This window comes from Podarcis muralis, chromosome 7, assembly GCF_964188315.1.
Source record: "Podarcis muralis chromosome 7, rPodMur119.hap1.1, whole genome shotgun sequence".
NCBI classification, from domain to species: domain Eukaryota; kingdom Metazoa; phylum Chordata; class Lepidosauria; order Squamata; family Lacertidae; genus Podarcis; species Podarcis muralis.
In genome coordinates, this window is record NC_135661.1 from 7,070,193 (window position 1) to 7,087,539 (window position 17,347).

General features: G+C 49.7%; 1 protein-coding gene across 5 annotated transcripts in view; it reads left to right on the forward strand.

Annotated features, from left to right (window-relative positions):
- RAP1GAP (RAP1 GTPase activating protein) overlaps positions 1 to 17,347 on the forward strand; it is a 108,754-nt gene that overhangs the window by 33,433 nt on the left and 57,974 nt on the right. The window lies entirely within an intron of this gene.

Consider the following 17,347-nt stretch of genomic DNA (forward strand, 5'->3'; position numbering starts at 1 on the left):
ATGCCAGCATAAATAATGGACGGCTACATGAGTCACTCGGTTTGTTTAATTTTGCAATTTGCTGCCTCGCCTTGGCTGGTTCCTCGACTGCGAGGGGCTCTGAGGCCCAGATCTTTGGCACCCGAGGGTGAGTTTGGAAGCGTGGAGAGTGGGTTCCTTTGCCCTGGGCAAAGCTGGCATAGAGGTCAGGGAGCACTGAATGATGTGAACTTAATTGGTTCAAAGAGGCCTCCTTGGCTGGGGGAGGACACCCCAGGAACAATCTCTCCCGACCCCCCGTCCAAGGTGATTGGTAAGCGTTGGGGTGAAGCCCCACAGGTCGTGAAACCGGAAGATTCACGTAGCACATAGTTAAAACCATGGAACTCTCTGCCACAGGAGGTAATGATGGCTGCCAACTTGGGTGGTTTTAAAAGAGGATTGGACAAATTTGCAGAGGAGACTAGGCCACAAAGGCTCTGCTCTGCCTCCACGGTCAGGGGCAACAATGCTTCTGAATACCACTTGCTGGAAATTGCATGAGGGGAGAGGGCCCTTGTGGTTGGATCCTGCTTCTGGTTGAGAGCTGTGAGAGCAAGATGCTGGACTAGGTGGGCCATTGGCCTGATCCAGTGGGCTCTTCCTATGTGGGTCACAATGTCAGGTGTGCGTGCAGGAGCCAGGCCCTGTGACCAATGGTACTCCGCAGGTCTGAGGCCTTCCTAAGTTTGTTCTGAAGAGGCAAGGAGCAGCCACACAGGTGAGGCTGATTGGTAACTCACAGCACCTGGTGGCAAGAGCCGGGAAGGGATATAAGGTCAGCATTTCCCTCCGGCTCTTTGCCACAGCAACACGTGCCCTGCCTTGCTGCATTTGACTCCTTGCTTCTTGATCCTTGATCCTCGGACCCTTGACTTCGTGACTCCTTGCTTCTTGATCCTCGGATCCTTGACTTCATGACTCCTTGCTTCTTGATCCTCGGATCCTTGACTTAATGACTCCTTGCTTCTTGATCCTGGGACCCTTGACTTCGTGACTCCCAGGTCTCTGACCCTCAGACTCTTGGCTTCCTGACTCCTGGCTTCTGGACTCCAGTTCCTGCTCCCACCCCGCCATCTTGCCCCCATCCCGATGTCCCCAGCCGGGACCTCAATCGCCTGTGAACCGGACCGTAACACACAAGCCCTGTTTTAGGTGCTGCCTTTGACCTGCTATGGGTGCTGCTAGTGCAAAGGGTTTGGCTTCACCCCCAGAGGCGCACTCCATTGTCTCTCGAGACAGATGCCAACAACAAGAGGGAGCTGGGTGCCTGAGGGAGGTGTCTCTCTGCAGCTTGATTTCTGCCTGCACTTGGTTCAGGTTATCAGGCTCCAAGGGCCTCCTGGCAGTTCCCTCCCTGCGAGAAGTGTGGTTACAGGGAACCTGGCAGAGGGCCTTCTCAGTGGTGGCGCCTGCCCTGTGGAACAGCCTCCCATCAGATGTCAAGGAAATAAGCAACCATCTGACTTTTAGAAGACATCTGAAGGCAGCCCTGTTTAGGGAAGTTTTTAATGTTTGAAGTTTTATTGTGTTTTTAATATTCTGTTGATGGACACGGGTGACTCTGTGGGTTAAACCACAGAGCCTAGGGCTTGCCGATCTGAAGGTCAGTGGTTCGAATCCCCATGATGGGGTGAGCTCCCGTTGCTCAGTCCCTGCTCCAACCTAGCAGTTGGAAAGCACCTCAAAGTGCAAGTAGATAAATAGTGTTGGCCACATGACCCGGAAGCTGTATGCTGGCTCCCTCGCCCAATAAAGCGAGATGAGCGCTGCAACCTCAGAGTCGTCCATGACTGGACCTAATGGTCAGGGGTCCCTTTACCTTTTTACTATTCTGTTGAGAGCTGCCCAGAGTGGCTGGGTAGAAATAAATTAATAATAATAATAATAATAATATTTATTAATCCCTCCTCATTTGGAAGCCACACTCCCTCTGGGATTGGGGCTTCTCCAGTGAAGGTGCCCAGCTCCCCCACCTGGGGAACTAGCAATGCTGATTCTCTGCAAGGCTTCAGGAGGACCAGTTAAGACCATCTTACTCTCTGTTGTGTTGTGTTGAAGCAAAGGTAGGGGGGCATCTTTAGATGCTGCTGGGCTGAAACTTTCTGATGATTGGCCGTGCTGGCCAGAGTGGGGGGCTTCTGGGAACCTGCAGATCCAACGTTCAGTCCGTTGACGTCTTGGGCAACAGGAACTTCTCCGACCATTGGTGCACCCAGCCCAACCCATGTCTTCTGATTGGCAGTCACTCTCCAAGGCACGAGAGAGGACTTTTCTAGCTGTGAAGCTGTGACTTCCTGCATGCAAAACCTGGCTGGACTGTGAGAGTGAATATTGGACATTTGCAATGCTTCAATAGAGAAAATAGTGCCTAACAGAATATGACCCTCTCACCCAGAACTAATCTGAATGTGCCATCCTGCCAGTTATTTGTACGGGGGCGGGGAGGGATTTTAACTTCCAAGCCATGAATATATTAGTATAATTAGTATATATACCGTCGTACCTCGGACGTCAAAGACAGGAGTGCCTGACATGCTCTGGTCCATGGGGTCATGAAGAGTCGGACATGACTAAACAACAACTTTGGAAGTCAAACAAAATCCGTTCCAGAAGTCCGTTCGACTTCCATAACATTTGGGAACCAAGGCGCGGCTTCCGATTGGCTGCAGGAAGCTCCTGCAGCCAATCGGAAGCCATGGAACCCACGTCGGACGTTCGGGTTCCAAAGAACGTTCACAAACTGGAACACTCACTTCCAGGTTTGCGGTGTTCGGGAAAACGTTCGTCTCGCAAGGCGTTCGACTTCTGAGGTACGACTGTATTGGTATAATATATAATAGTTGTTAGGGACGCGGATGGCGCTGTGGGTAAAACCTCAGTGCCTAGGACTTGCCGATCGCATGGTCGGCGGTTCGAATCCCCGCGGTGGGGTGCGCTCCCGTCGTTCGGTCCCAGCGCCTGCCAACCTAGCAGTTCGAAAGCCCCCCCTGGTGCAAGTAGATAAATAGGGACCGCTTACCAGCAGGAAGGTAAACGGCGTTCCATGTGCTGCGCTGGCTCGCCAGATGCAGCTTTGTCACGCTGGCCACGTGACCCGGAAGTGTCTGCGGACAGCGCTGGCCCCCAGCCTATAGAGTGAGATGAGCGCACAACCCTAGAGTCTGTCAAGACTGGCCCGTACGGGCAGGGGTACCTTTACCTTTACCTTTATAATAGTTGTTGGGCTAAAGACCTGGGGCTGCGTTTTGCAGACGCCTTGTGAAGACCAAAGGTTACCTTTATCAAGATCACTGGAGGAGGTCAGTGGTTCTTTTGAGCAGAGCTGGTTGGAGGGTTTCCTGCTCTGGAGGGTAGGACTCGAACCCATGGCTTCAAGTGACAAGAAAGGAGATCCTGACAAAGGATCAGGAGGAACTTTCTTAGAGCCAGAGCTGTTCTTCAGTTGAATGGTCTCCCTCCCTCCTTGAAGGTTTTTAAGCAGAGGTTGGGTGGTCATCTGTCAGGGATGCTTTAGCTGAGATTCCCGCAACCCAGGGGGTTGGACTAGATGACCCTTGGGGTCCCTTCCAACTCTACTTTGACCTTTGACCATGACCTTTTCTGGCTTAGCGATCTACAGGTAACCATTACGTATATGAGACTGGTGTCAATTACCCAGGAAGGATATTCTTACTGATTTATATAGCAAGTGGTGGGTTTAAAGAAACAAAATACGTAGAGGAAAAAGCAGGACATTAAAGAAAACATCACCTCACATTAATAATACAGCGACAATCAATACATCCATCTCAGAGCATATAAATCGATACGTATTGCCAAGCGAAAAGTCCGGATAGGCGTTCAAAATAAATGGCCATCTGTAAGAAATGGGCTCAGCCGTAGGAAGGGCAGCAAGTGCACTTGATCTATGGGGTGAGAGAGGTGGGCTGTGTTGTCCTTCCAGGTTCAAGGCAAAAGTCTTGGGGCCACCAGAAGGACTTGCAGCCCCCCCACCACTTCCATTGCCCAGCCCTTATCTCCCAGAACCGCAGGAATATAATTTTAAAAGACGCAGATACTTGCAAATGTCAAGGATTTCTCTTAACGCAAGGATTTATCCTGTAGTCCGTCCCCCACGACATCACCAGGGGCCGCCCCCAGGTCGCATGTCTGGGCCCTGAAAACTTGTGGCTTGGGAGGCTCAACTCTAGTGGTGAGGCCAGTCAGGGTATCTCAGCCTGACCTACCTCTCAGGGTTGTTGTGAGGATCAAATGGCGAGGAGTACAGCCACGTACACTGCCTCTAGTTCCTTGCAGAAAAAGCTGGTGTATCAATCAATCAATCAATCAGTAGTCCTTAGTTTTGGAAGTCTAGCAGCTTTCCATCTGCTGGTCACAACCAAGTTTTTTAAGCTGTTTGCTTTGGTCTTGCTCCTTAATATGGCTTGTTACTCTTCCTTACTTTTTATCATGAGGTTTCCAGAGAATGGAGGTTATTGGGCAGCCTGCGTAACAGCAGCAGCAGCAAAACTATTATTATTATTATTATTATTATTATTATTATTATTATTACCATTTTCATCAACTGGGCAGATAGGTTTTTAGGCTCTCAGATCTTTTTGTCTGGGGTTGTGAGAGTGGCGACGGTGATAGCATCTGATAAATTTAGAAGATGTCTTTGTTGACCATACACGGATCATTTGGGTGACCCCCTCCTCACTGCCTCCCTCCAGGCTCCTGGCTCCTGAGAAGCGATTTCCACCCAAGCGAGGAAATCTCTATCAGTTCTTTAATTGGGGGAAACGGATCTCTTCATTGGGCATTAGGCGCTGCTGCTAAGATGCTATAATATTTAGACCGCAAACGAATGAGTTGGCTGCAGCGATGATAGAAGAGTGAGAATCAGAGAGTTTTTACATTTTTACATGAGTAGAATGTGTGCTTTTATTTAACATGCATCTCTGGGTTATTTGTGGGGCATAGGAATTTGTTCATAATTCCCTCCCCCCAAAAAAATATAGTCCGGCCCCCCACAAGGTCTGAGGGACAGTGGACCGGCCCCCTGCTGAAAAAGTTTGCTGACCCCTGCTCTATCCAATACACTACCACTGCCTCTCTTAAGAACACATGCCAGGAGACACCCCTTCGGGGGGGGGGGGGGGGCCAAGCTGTGGCCTGTTCTTCTGGAGAAGTTACTTCTTTATCATTCCATTAACTTTTTCTCCCAAGAAACTCGGCGCGACGTGCATGATTCTCTCCTTCCCATTTCCCCGCTTTAATCTCACAACAACCCTGTGAGGAAGCTTAGGCTGAGTGACTCTGGCAGGCCCCAGGTCACCCACCGGGCCCTCACAGCCTAGCAGGGGATTTGAACCGGGGTGTCTCCCATGTCCCAGCCCAACCCTCTCTTCCCACTATACAGCACTACCTCTCCATATGCCAGCAGTGCCAACGCAGTGCCCCTTTGCTCTTTGGGAACGGAGAAATCTGCTCTTGGCATTAAGCAGATGATAGATATATCTATCTATCTGCCTCAAAGAGAAGAATGGACTTTACCCTCGTTTCTGGGTAACGTTTGCCAAGAACTGTCCCCCCCCCCGCCCCTGTGGGCAAATGATGATGGTAATTATACAAGATCTGTAGTCATTTCCCGCCGCCCTCGCCCCCCCAAACACACACACAAAGCATGAATTTCTGAAGAAAGTAGGAATTGTGCAAGAAGGCTCCAGGCCTGGATTTGAGATGTTCTGACGGAGCCCATTAAGCCTCGCTGCTTCCCATCCTCTGCACTTCCAAAATCCTTTTAGGTAACTCCTGGAGGGCATGTTTCTAGTCCCCAGAACATCTTCCGTGTCTGTGTCTTGAGATGTGGTGTGTGTGTGTGTGTGTGTGTGTGTGTGTGTGTGTTTATCACCAACTCTGAAATGAAGGCAGCCCTTGCACCAAAGGTGGTTTTTGGCGCAAGAATTGGCGCAATAGGGCACAACTCATGGGCAGTTTGGCTAGCTCCCTTCATCCCGAAATGAATTCTCCTGTTCCCCCTCTGTTCTGGTGGAGCAGCGGGGACAGGAAGCAAGGAGCTGAAATTTCTACAAATACATCATGATTCTCCAACAGCTCTGTTCTGCAATCTCCTTCCACTTGCATAGAAATGTTGGCTTTTCGGCCATTGCTTTTAATAAGTCAAAGGAACTTAGTCCTGTGCAAGAAACTCTTTTTCGGACAAGATCAGAGAATATAACACAGAGAGCCAGAAAACTGGTGGCCCTGTTGATGTCGGTCCGGAATATGAAAAAGGCTTACGTGAATAAATGGTCAAGCTCCAGCGGTTGTATGGTGGAGGAGATCTGGCCAAATTTCCAGAATTCAAATTTCAGGATCCCACACTTGAAGAGGAACAGAAGTGATGTGATAGAAAGTGGGGCCTGCCTTCCCTCTCCCCCTAATTAACCTCCATCTCCAGGGGGGCATTGACCTCCTTGGGGCCTGTGACATCACTACCCTCTTCCCTTCCTCTCTCCCAATTAACCACCTCCCACAGCCCCCCCATAGCATCACCAGGGGCTGCCCCAGGTCTCAGCCCTGAAATCCCAGGGTCTGGGGCGCTCCTGACCTGTCAACCCTAGTGGTGAGCCTTTAAGGAGAGTCAGTGTGGCATAGTGGTTAGAGTGTTGGAGGGACGCAGATGGCACTGTGGTCTAAACCTCCGAGCCTCTTGGGCTTGCCGATCAGAAGGTCGGCGGTTCGAATCCCCGTGATGGGGTGAGCTCCCGTTGCTCAGTCCCTGCTCCTGCCAACATAGCAGTTCAAAAGCACGCCGGTGCAAGTAGATAAATAGGTACCACTAGGTAAACGGCATTCTGGTTTCCGTCATGGTGTCCTGTTGCGCCAGAAGCGGTTTAGTCCTGCTGGCCACATGACCCAGAAAGCTGTCTGTGGACAAATGCCGGCTCCCTCGGCCTGAAGGTCAGCAGTTCGAATCCCCGCAACTGGGTGAGCTCCTGTTGCTCTGTCCCAGCTTCTGCTAACCTAGCACTTCGAAAGCACACCAGTGCAAGTAGATAAATAGGTACAGCTACAGCGGGAAGGTAAATGGCATTTCCATGTGCTCTGGTTTCTGTCACGGTGTTTCGTTGCGCCAGAAGCAGTTTAGTCCTGCTGGCCACATGACCCAGAAAGCTGTCTGTGGACAAACGCCGGCTCCCTCGGCCTGATAGCAAGATGTGTGCTGCTACCCCATAGTCGCTTTTGGCTGGACTTAACTGCCCAGGGGTCCTTTACCTTTACCTTTGACCTAGAGTGTTGGATGATGACCTGAGAGAGACCAGGGTTCAAATCCCTGCTGAGCCATGCCTCTCAGCCCAGTCACTGCCTCTCAGCCAAACCAACCTGACAGGGTTCTTGTGGGAATGAGGAGGAGAGCCACGAACACTGTCTTGAGCTCCTTGGAGGAAGGAGTAGAAGGTAAAGGGACCCCTGACCATTAGGTCCAGTCGTGGCCGACTCTGGGGTTGTGGCGCTCATCTCTCTTTATTGGCCAAGGGAGTCAGCGTACAGCTTCCACATCATGTGGTACAGCATGACTAAGCCGCTTCTGGTGAACCAGAGCAGCGCACAGAAACACCATTTACCTTCCCGCCGGAAGTATTTATCTACTTGCACTTTGATGTGCTTTCGAACTGCTAGGTTGGCAGGAGCAGGGACTGAGCAACAGGAGCTCACCCCGTCACGGAGATTCGAACCACCAACCTTCTGATTGGCAAGTCCTAGGCTCTGTGGTTTAACCCACAGTGCCACCTGCGTCACTTGGAGGAAGGAAGGTGTGATATAATACAGTAAACGAGGGGAATTAAGACTAAGAGAGCTGAGTAGGTGATGCTCGTGTAATCTCACTATATACAAGTTGTACAAGTCACAATAAAGTATTTCAGTTCAATATAAATGCATTAAATGAGGGGGGGCTGTTGATTGATTAATAAATAAGCTGTTAACTGTCTTGCTTTTCCAAAAGGTTTGCTTTCCAGCCAGTCGTGATGGAGGTTCTCCCCCAGAGGGAAGGGCCTTCTCCGAAGGGAGCTGTGCACCACAACACACATCCTGCAACCCTGCGGTGGGTGGGGTTGGTCCCTCTCCACTCCCCTGTCCCTGGGTAAGGCGAAGGCAGGGAGCCTGGGAGCACATGGCCAATGCTGGCTGCTCGGAGCTGCCGTCCAGTGCGTTGCAGGCTTGCCAGAAGGCTGCTGTGTCTCTCAGAGCCAGTGGCTTGGTTCCAACCATGATAACTGCATCTTGGGAGAAGCATCAAGCCGTAGCATGAGAGGCAGAGCAGCCTGGCGGTTAATGCCGGAGGGTCCTGGTTTTATTTTGCTTTTGGCTGAGCAATTGCTGTTGACGTTTTAGAATTCTTTCCCCCAACCTTCAGGTTTGGGGTGGAGGGGCGCCACCTGGTGACCTCTTGTGGTTACTGCAGGTAGTGTTTTTCAGGAGCCGGAAGAGGTTTTGCAGCCGCTGAAGCTTCTGTGGAGTTGCCGGTGTTTATCCTCAGCATCTTAAAAAGCAGAGGCATCACCTTGCCAACAAAGGTCCGTCACCCAGTGGTGATGTATGGAAGTGAGAGCTGGACCATAAAGAAGGCTGATCGCCAAAGAATTGATGCTTTGAATTATGGTGCTGGAGGAGACTCTTGAGAGTCACATGGACTGCAAGAAGATCAAACCTCTCCATTCTGAAGGAAATCAGCCCTGAGTGCTCACTGGAAGGACAGATCCTGAAGCTGAGGCTCCAATACTTTGGCCACCTCATGAGAAGAGAAGACTCCCTGGAAAAGACCCTGATGTTGGGAAAGATGGAGGGCACAAGGAGAAGGGGACGAGAGAGGACGAGGTGGTTGGACAGTGTTCTCGAGGCTACCAGCATGAGTTTGACCCAACTGCGGGAGGCAGTGGAAGACAGGAGTGCCTGGCGTGCTCTGGTCCAGGGGGTCACGAAGAGCGATTAAACGACAACATCCTCTGCCGACATAAGTGGCTCTGGAGTGCGGGCCTTTCAACCCACTGCAAACTTGGCTCTGTTGCCACAGTCAGAGAGAGGCAGCAAGGCTTCCGATTATCAGTTGCTGGAAACTGCAGGAGGGGAGAGTTGCTCTTGAGTTCGAATCCTGCTTGCAGGCTTCCCATAGGTCTCTCGTTGGCCACTGTGAGCAGGAACCTGATTCACCCCAGCCTCTATGCACCAAAGGCTCTGTGCGCCTGCAGATGGAATGCTCTGGTTCAGAGAGAGACAGAGAGAGAAGGGATAAATATAAACCGTCCCAGCTTCCTTGAAGGGCTGTGTCTTGCTGCTTCTCTTTCACTCCTGTCACCAGCTGTAACTAAATGCATCCATCTCTCTGCTTCTCTGCATCCAACATCTTCCTTGCAAATTATAATTCGCCCTCCAGGATCTCTCTCTCTCTCTCTCTCTCTCTCTTTCTCTCTCTCTCTCTCTCTCTCATGTCTTCCAGGGAGCATGCCTGGTCAAGAGGTTCTAGCCACAGCTGTTTGTGGCCTTTGCAGAATTAGCTCCAAATTTGCATGAAATTTGAGTGAGTGAGTTTTATTTAATGCAAATCGAAATTTGCTGTGGCTCCATCAGGCCTTTTACTTGTTGGTCTTTCCACGGGAGGGGAGAATTCGTGATGGTTTCTAAACACATTTCCCACCCCAAGTTCATTTTTTCCTTCATCCTGTGGATTTCTTCTTCTTCTTCAAATCTCCACCACCATTTAAGATCTCATTTCACGTTCAGTTTTATTAATATAGAATCATGATGGAATTCTTGGAAGGGATACAATGCAGAAATAGGGTTTGTTTATTTATTTATTATATACATTATTATTATTATTTTAACATATCAATTCCAACAGTCATACAACATAAGTTCTCTTATACAATATTTTTAGACTTCCGTTAACACCTCTGATGATTTTCTTTATTATGCAATTCTTAATTTCATATTACCTTTAATTGTCCTTAACTAATAATTCTCCTCATTATCTTTCTTGCAATATTTCAAATAATTCACCTTACAAAACTTCTTGCAAACCTACTAGCATAATCTGTTCATCACAGTGGAAAAGGGATTTTTAAAAAAAGAGTTTTAGAGCGATTCATGGAGGAGAGAGCTATTGATGGCTACTAGCCACGATGGCTGCTCTCTGCCTTCACGGTTGCTGGCAACCCCAGGAGGCGAGAGTGGCCTTGTGTTCAAATCCTGCTTGTGGGTTTTCCTTGGGGGCACCTGGTTGGCAGCTGTGAGTAGATGGACCCAATAGTCAAAAAACAAATTAAAACACAGGATTGTCTCCAGCTAAGCTCTTGGGCTAGACCCCTTGAAGTGAATGGACCCAAAGAAATCATGCTTATTAATTTCAGTGGGTCTACTCTGAATGCAATTAACACAACCCACTGCCAATGTAGTTTTTTGGGTGAACATAGCAGCGTGTATATATTTGTTCTATGTTGTATTGTTTTAATTATTACCCGATTAAATTTTATTTCCTTGCTAATGCAAATTGAACTGAAGCCTCCATCGACTGTGGGAGGCGATGGGCAAAATTAATAACCTTCCCAACTCAACACTCTTGCTGTCCAGAGATGCAGGCATTGTCAGAGTTGCGGGTCACCTGGCCAGCAGGTTTAGCTCTGAAGGTGTTCTCCCAATGAATGTACACTCCCCCCCCCCCCGAGATAAGAGAGGCTCTGGGTTCAAGAGGTGCCTTTGCTATGCAGAAACTTTTTGCGGCCATGGGGAGGGGCTGCACTGGGCCTGAATGAGCTCTGGAGTGGGGAAGCAAGGTTATGGGGCAGAAGCCTGGCTCTAGGTGAGGCAAAACTGCCTCTGCCTCTCCTCAGGGACTGAATCTTCAGTGTGTGTGTGTGTGACCATGAGGCTTAAATCACATGATGTCATAGCAGTGTGTCCCTGAGCGCATGCAGATGACCTTTCACAGCCGAGCCTTTATGCTGTGATTCCTACATTGCAGGGGCCTGGACTAGATCAGGGTTCCCCAAACTTGGGTCTCTGGCTGTTTTTGGACTACAACTCCCATCATCCCTAGTGGCCAGGGACGGTGGGAATCATAGTCCAAAAGCAGCCGGAGACCCAAGTTTGGGACCCTCTGGACTTAGATGATCCATTGGGTTCCCTTCTGATTCCATGATTCTTTGGTTCTGTTGATCTGGGACCGAGTGACAAGCTCACACAGACTGGGGCCGTGTGTGCATTGAAAGCACAAGACTTTCACTCCCGGAAGACTCTTGGGAACTGTAGCTTGCTGAGGAAACCGGGCGCTACAGCTCTTGGGGTGTATGTTAAACTACAGTTCCCAGCATCCTTTGTGGGAAGCCACATGCTTGGAAGGGACCCAGAGGGTCACCTCTGCCATTACGCAGCCATTTTCAGGAATTAAAGCAACAGGGGCAGCAATCCCAGCGCGCCAGGATTTGTTTTGATCAGAAGATGCTAAGTGCCTGAGTGAAAGGAGGAAAGGGAAAGGGGCTTGACCGCCTCCCCCTCCGCGGTGCATGATTCTTTGGGAGAAGACGGCCCCATGATGGACAAGAAGGCAGAAACCCAGGAGGCAGTTTAAAAAAGAAAAAGTGTTGTTGTTTTCCAAGGACACCCCTTTGCTCTGGCTGTCACTCTGCCACCCTGACAGTGCGAGCAAAGAAACAAGGCTCCCCTGTCAAGCTCATCTGCATCCGCTGCGGGATTTGATGCTGGGGGGAGTCAGCAGCCCCCAGGAGGAGGGGAGAAGCCCAGCTGGGGAGAGGGAGGTCTCCTGGGAGCAAATTAGGGAGGCAGCCTGGCTGGAGCCGCACACAAATAAATTTCTGCATTCGCTCAGATGATTTTAACAAAAGATCGCAATAATAATAACAACAGGACTCTAAATCAATAACAGTCACATTCGTGCAGGAGGAAGCTACGAGTCAGAATGGCTGTGCCCTCCCTCCGTTGCCAGAGGCAGTGAATGCCAGTCGCTGGAAATCAGAAGCTGGGATCGTGACCATTGCGTTCAGCGCCGCTTGTGGGTTCCTTCCCTTTGGGGCATTGTGAGAACAGGAGGCCAGGCAAGTTGGGCCAGCAGGATCTTAGCTTCCTTTTGATTCCTAAATGGAGCCTCCATGGACAGAGTCAGTCTACCTTACATTGGTGATCGAGAATGAGAGATGGCCCTTGCTTGGGAGCTTCCCAGAATGGACATCTGGTTGGCCACTGTGAGGTCAGGATGCCTTGGATGATATACCATATTTTTCGCCCTATAGGGCGCACCGGCCCATAGGGCGCACCTAGTTTTTTTGGGGGGGAATAAAGGGGGGGAAATTATTATTTTTTTTCCCAGGCACGGGGCTGGGGTGGGGGAAGCCCGAGCTTCCCTCGACCCCAGCCCCCAGAACAGGCTGCTCTCCGCAAGCCAAGGTTTGAGGAGAGCTGCCCGAAGCCCAGGGTGCGCTCCACTGCACTCCCTGGGTTTTGGGCTGCAGGCTGCTGTCCACAAGCCTTGGGAGCCCGGTGGGAACTCCCGCTGGGCTCCCCAGGCTTGCGGATATCTGCCCGAAGCCCTCAGCGCGCCCCAGGCTTCGGGATGCAGGCTGCTATCTGCAAGCCTTGGGAACTCCCGCCGGGCTCCCAAGGCTTGTGCATAGCTTCCTGAAGCCTGGAGAGCGAGAGGGGTCATTGCGCACCAACCCCTCTCACTCTCCAGGCTTCAGCGAAAGCCTGCATTGACCCCATAGGACGCACACACATTTCCCCTTCATTTTTGGAGGGGGGAAAGTGCGTCCTATAGGGCAAAAAATACGGTAATAATAATAATGATAATGATAATTGTGCGGACAAAACTCTGATATCATGTAACTGGGACAGGACAATGGTGGCTGCTTCTGTGCCAACATAGGGTTTTTGGATGTGTCAGAAGCTGGCGACACCCGAGACCTGCAGGTTGGCTTATGCAATGGCGCCTACTGCCTGCCCCTTGGTCTCTGACGCCCGAGGCCTCTGCCTCAGGGTAGTGCCGGCCCTGGTGGTGGGCGACAGGAGCAGCGGGCACCCAGAGCCTTTGGAGGGAGCGGCGGTTCGAGGGCTCCCTCTGGTGGGCACAAGGAGAGCCTGGATTGCCAGGAGAGAGGATTCATATTCGCCTCCTCCCTCCTCTGTGCGGGAGGCTGGAGTTCGGAGCACGATTTGTCACCATAATTACCCGATTACCCGATGGTAATTGCCAATCAATTACTTGAGCCGCCTCCTCCTTGTCCCTCTCTCCCCACCATCCCGTTGCCATGGAAACTCTTGAAGTAGCGTCGTGTGTCTCTCTTCTGCCTTTCTCTGCCACGTAGGCCATGGTTGCTGCTGCTGCTGCTGCAATGCCAGGGGCCTCTTAGGCTTCAGCCGACCTAACCCTGGCCACATGGGCACAGAGGTTGGATCCTGAGCTTCAGAGGGAGGAAGGGAGGGAGAGAGATTTTTGTTTTTTTGTTTTTTTATTCAAAATTAAGACAAAACATATTATCCAAAAACATATCATCCTTATTTCCCCCCCCCCCCATTTTTCCTCCCTCCCCGCCACCCTCCCACACAAAACCCACCTGCCCCCCCGCCCGGCTCCCCTCAGTTCCAGTCTTTGCTTTCTCTGAGACTGCTGTTTTCTGCATGTTGCAAAGTTGTATAGATCCTCAAACTATTTAGCTGGTTATTACCAATAAAAAGTTTGTGAATGTTTATTCAAAGCCAGCCAAGGAGTCCAGTTCACTTTGTTGCGTCTTCAGATACTTTGTAAAGGGTTCCCATTCACCTTTAAAGTCACAGTTATCCTTGTGCCGTAGCTTATATGTCAGTTTTGCCAGTTCTGCATAGTCCGTCAATTTTTCTTGCCATGATTCTTGAGCTGGGGTTTCTTCAGTCTTCCATCCTTGTGCTACCAGAACTCTCGCGGCTGTTGTCTCATACATGAAGATGTTTTTCAGCTTTTTGGGCAGATCTTTCCCTACAATCCCTAACAAAAATGCTTCAGGTTTTTTAACAAACGTTAAATGGAACATTTTCTTCAATCCGTTGTATATCATCTCCCCCCCCCCCAAATTAATTACATTACAATCCCACCACATATGATAAAATGTCTCCTCCTTTTCCTTACACTTCCAACATATATCTGGTTGGACCAGATGATGCTCTGGGTCCGTTCCAGAGTTTTTAGGGGGCTAACCAGGTTGGGATAGCTGGGGTAGCAGGCTTGTTGGGTTTTGAATGTCTTATGTAGATTATGTAGATTTTTCAATTTCGTTGTTCTTTATGGGACAATGACAATAAAGATTATCATATCATATAACTCTGCAATTCTATGGCATGGGTAGGCAACCTAAGGCCCAGGGGCCGGATCCGGCCCAATTGTCTTCTAAATCCAGCCCGTGGACGGTCCAGGAATCAGTGTGTTTTTACATGAGTAGAATGTGTGCTTTTATTTAAAATGCATCTCTGGGTTATTTGTGGGGCATAGGAATGCATTCATATTTTCCTTCCCCCCCAAAAAATATAGTCCAGCCCCCCACGAGGTCTGAGGGACAGTGGACTGGCCCCCTGCTGAAAAAGTTTGCTGACCCCTGTTCTATGGCATGCAGCCTGAACTTTGAATTTCACTGTTGCTTGATGTTTAATGGTGCCACTGGGTGGCGTCCCTTTCCCAGTTAGGAATCTCTGATGAAAATCCAATTAACACAGTAGAAAACCAGTTGAGGTGAGGTGTGAGGACTGGAATAAGGATTGGTGAATTTTGGACACAATGGAGAGGTAAAAGATTTGGATTATCATAAAAGATGAGGAAATCTGGGACCCACAAAAGGGACGAAGGGAGTCCAGGAGACTCTGTGTTGTATGCTGGATATGTGATTGTAAAACTTTAATCTGAAAAACCAAATTAATATTTTTTTTTAAAAAAAGAATTTATCTTAATGTTGCCAGCGTTTTCAGCTGTATACCATTATTTCCCATATATCTCATAAGCGTTTTCCAATCTTCTTTAAATGTATGCTCTTGTTCTTGTTCTCTTGTTCTGTATGTTAAGTTTGCGAGTTGTTCATATTCTGCCAACTTAAGTTGCCGTTCTTCTTTGGTTTGGACCGCGCAAAGATTTAAACCTTGGTGGGGTCCAGTGGCGTAGCTTGGGGGTGCAGGGGGGGCCGGATGCACCGGGCGCAACATCTGGGGTTAGGGCAAATCCACAGATTAGGGGGCGCAAATCCATGGGTTAGGGGGTGCAAATTACTTGCCTTGCCCCGGGTGCTGACAACCCACGCTACGCCACTGGTGGGTTCACATCTGTGTCCCTCCAGATGTTGCTGTATGCCCTGGGTGTCCCTGACCATTGGCTAGGATGGCTGCTATACATTGCAGGAGGGGGTCCTCCAACTTCTGACCCCCCCAGCACTGATCTAAGACCTCGCCAAACTCCACACTGAGAGGCTGTTTCATTATTATTATTCCTGTGGAACACCCTCCCTTCAGATGTGAAGGAAATAAGTACAGCGGTACCTCGGGTTACATACGCTTCAGGTTACATACACTTCAGGTTACTGACTCTCCTAACCCAGAAATAGTGTTTCGGGTTAAGAACTTTGCTTCAGGATGAGAACAGAAATTGTGCTCCGGCGGCGCGGCAGCAGCAGGAGGCCCCATTAGCGAAAGTGGTGCTTCAGGTTAAGAACAGTTTCAGGTTAAGAACGGACCTCTGGGACAAATTAAGTACTTAACCCGAGGTACCACTCTAGCGATATTCTCTTTAAAAGACATCTGAAGGCAGCCCTGTTTAGGGAAGTTTTTAATACTTAATGCTGTATTGTTTTTAACCCTCGAGCCGCTCAGAGTGCCTGGGGAAACTCAGCCAGATGGGCGGGGTATAAATAATAAATTATTATTATTAAATTATTATTTCAAAGCCGGGAACGTCTGACCTGGCAATGGCAGCATGGGCCTGAGCACATGCAGAGTGCCTTCTGCCAAACCCCTGTGAACCCTCCTTCACTCTTCCCATCTCTTCCCATAATACTTTGCCCCAGCTGCAGGCAGGCTCCGGAGGAGCAGCAGCAGCTGCAGCAGCAAAGGATTTTGGGAATATCCTCTTTGCCCAACAGTCAGTGAGGTGGGGTTCATTGAATGGTTCCTTCCCCCATCTCCCCTCTTCCGTTTCCGAATATTGGAAGCCGTTCTAGGTGGCCCACAAAGCGCCTGATTCAGCTTTATAGCTGTCCCAGAGACAAATAGAAGGAAAAAAGGCCAATGTCTCAGTCAAGGGGAAAGGTGATTGGCTGATTGGGACGATTGAATTGCAAGGGGTTGGGCTGGATGACCCTTGGGATCCTTTCAACTATGACTGTCGCAATTCTATGATTACGCTCCCCACTTCCTTCCTCCTTGCGGTGCTTTTAGGAGCCAGGAAGCTTCAAAGAGTTTGGGTGTAATCCTTGACACCTCCCTTTCCATGGAGGCACAGATTACAGCAACAGCCAAGGCGACATTTTTCCACCTTCGCCGCATCAAGCAGTTGGTCCCTTACCTTTCCCGCCCCAACCTGGCCACAGTGATCCATGCGATGGTCACTTCCAGGCTTGACTACTGTAATTCGCTCTACGTGGGGCTGCCCTTGAAGCTGTCCCAGAAACTCCAGCGGGTGCAGAATGCTGCAGCGAGGCTCCTCACGGGGTCTTTGCCATGGGAGCATATTCACCCAGTGCTTTTCCAGCTGCACTGGCTCCCGGTGGAGTACAGGGTCAGATTTAAGGTGCTGCTTTTGACCTTTAAAGCCCTTCACGGCCTAGGACCCTCGTACCTACCGGACCGCCTCTCCCGGTATGCCCCACGGAGAGCCTCAAGGTCCATAAATAGCAACACCCTAGAGGTCCCGGGCCCTAAGGAAGTTAGATTAGCTTCAACCAGAGCCAGGGCCTTCTCAACACTGGCTCCGATCTGGTGGAACGCTCTGCCTCATGAGACCAGGGCCCTGCAGGATCTGATTTCTTTCTGCAGGGCCTGTAAGACAGAGTTGTTCCACCTGACCTTTGGCTTAGAATCAGTTTGATTCCCTCCTCCTCTTTCTTTTCCCTTTCTCCTCCTGTGAAGAGGCTGCATCCTAATGTTTTAATGTTGTATTTTAATCTTGTTTTTTAAATTGTATTTTAATCAACTTGTTTTATTATTGGTTGTTAGCTGCCCTGAGCCCAGTCTTGGCTGGTGAGGGCGAGGTATAAATAATAATAATAATAATAATAATAATAATAATAATAATAATAATAATTTATTATTATTTATTATTAAA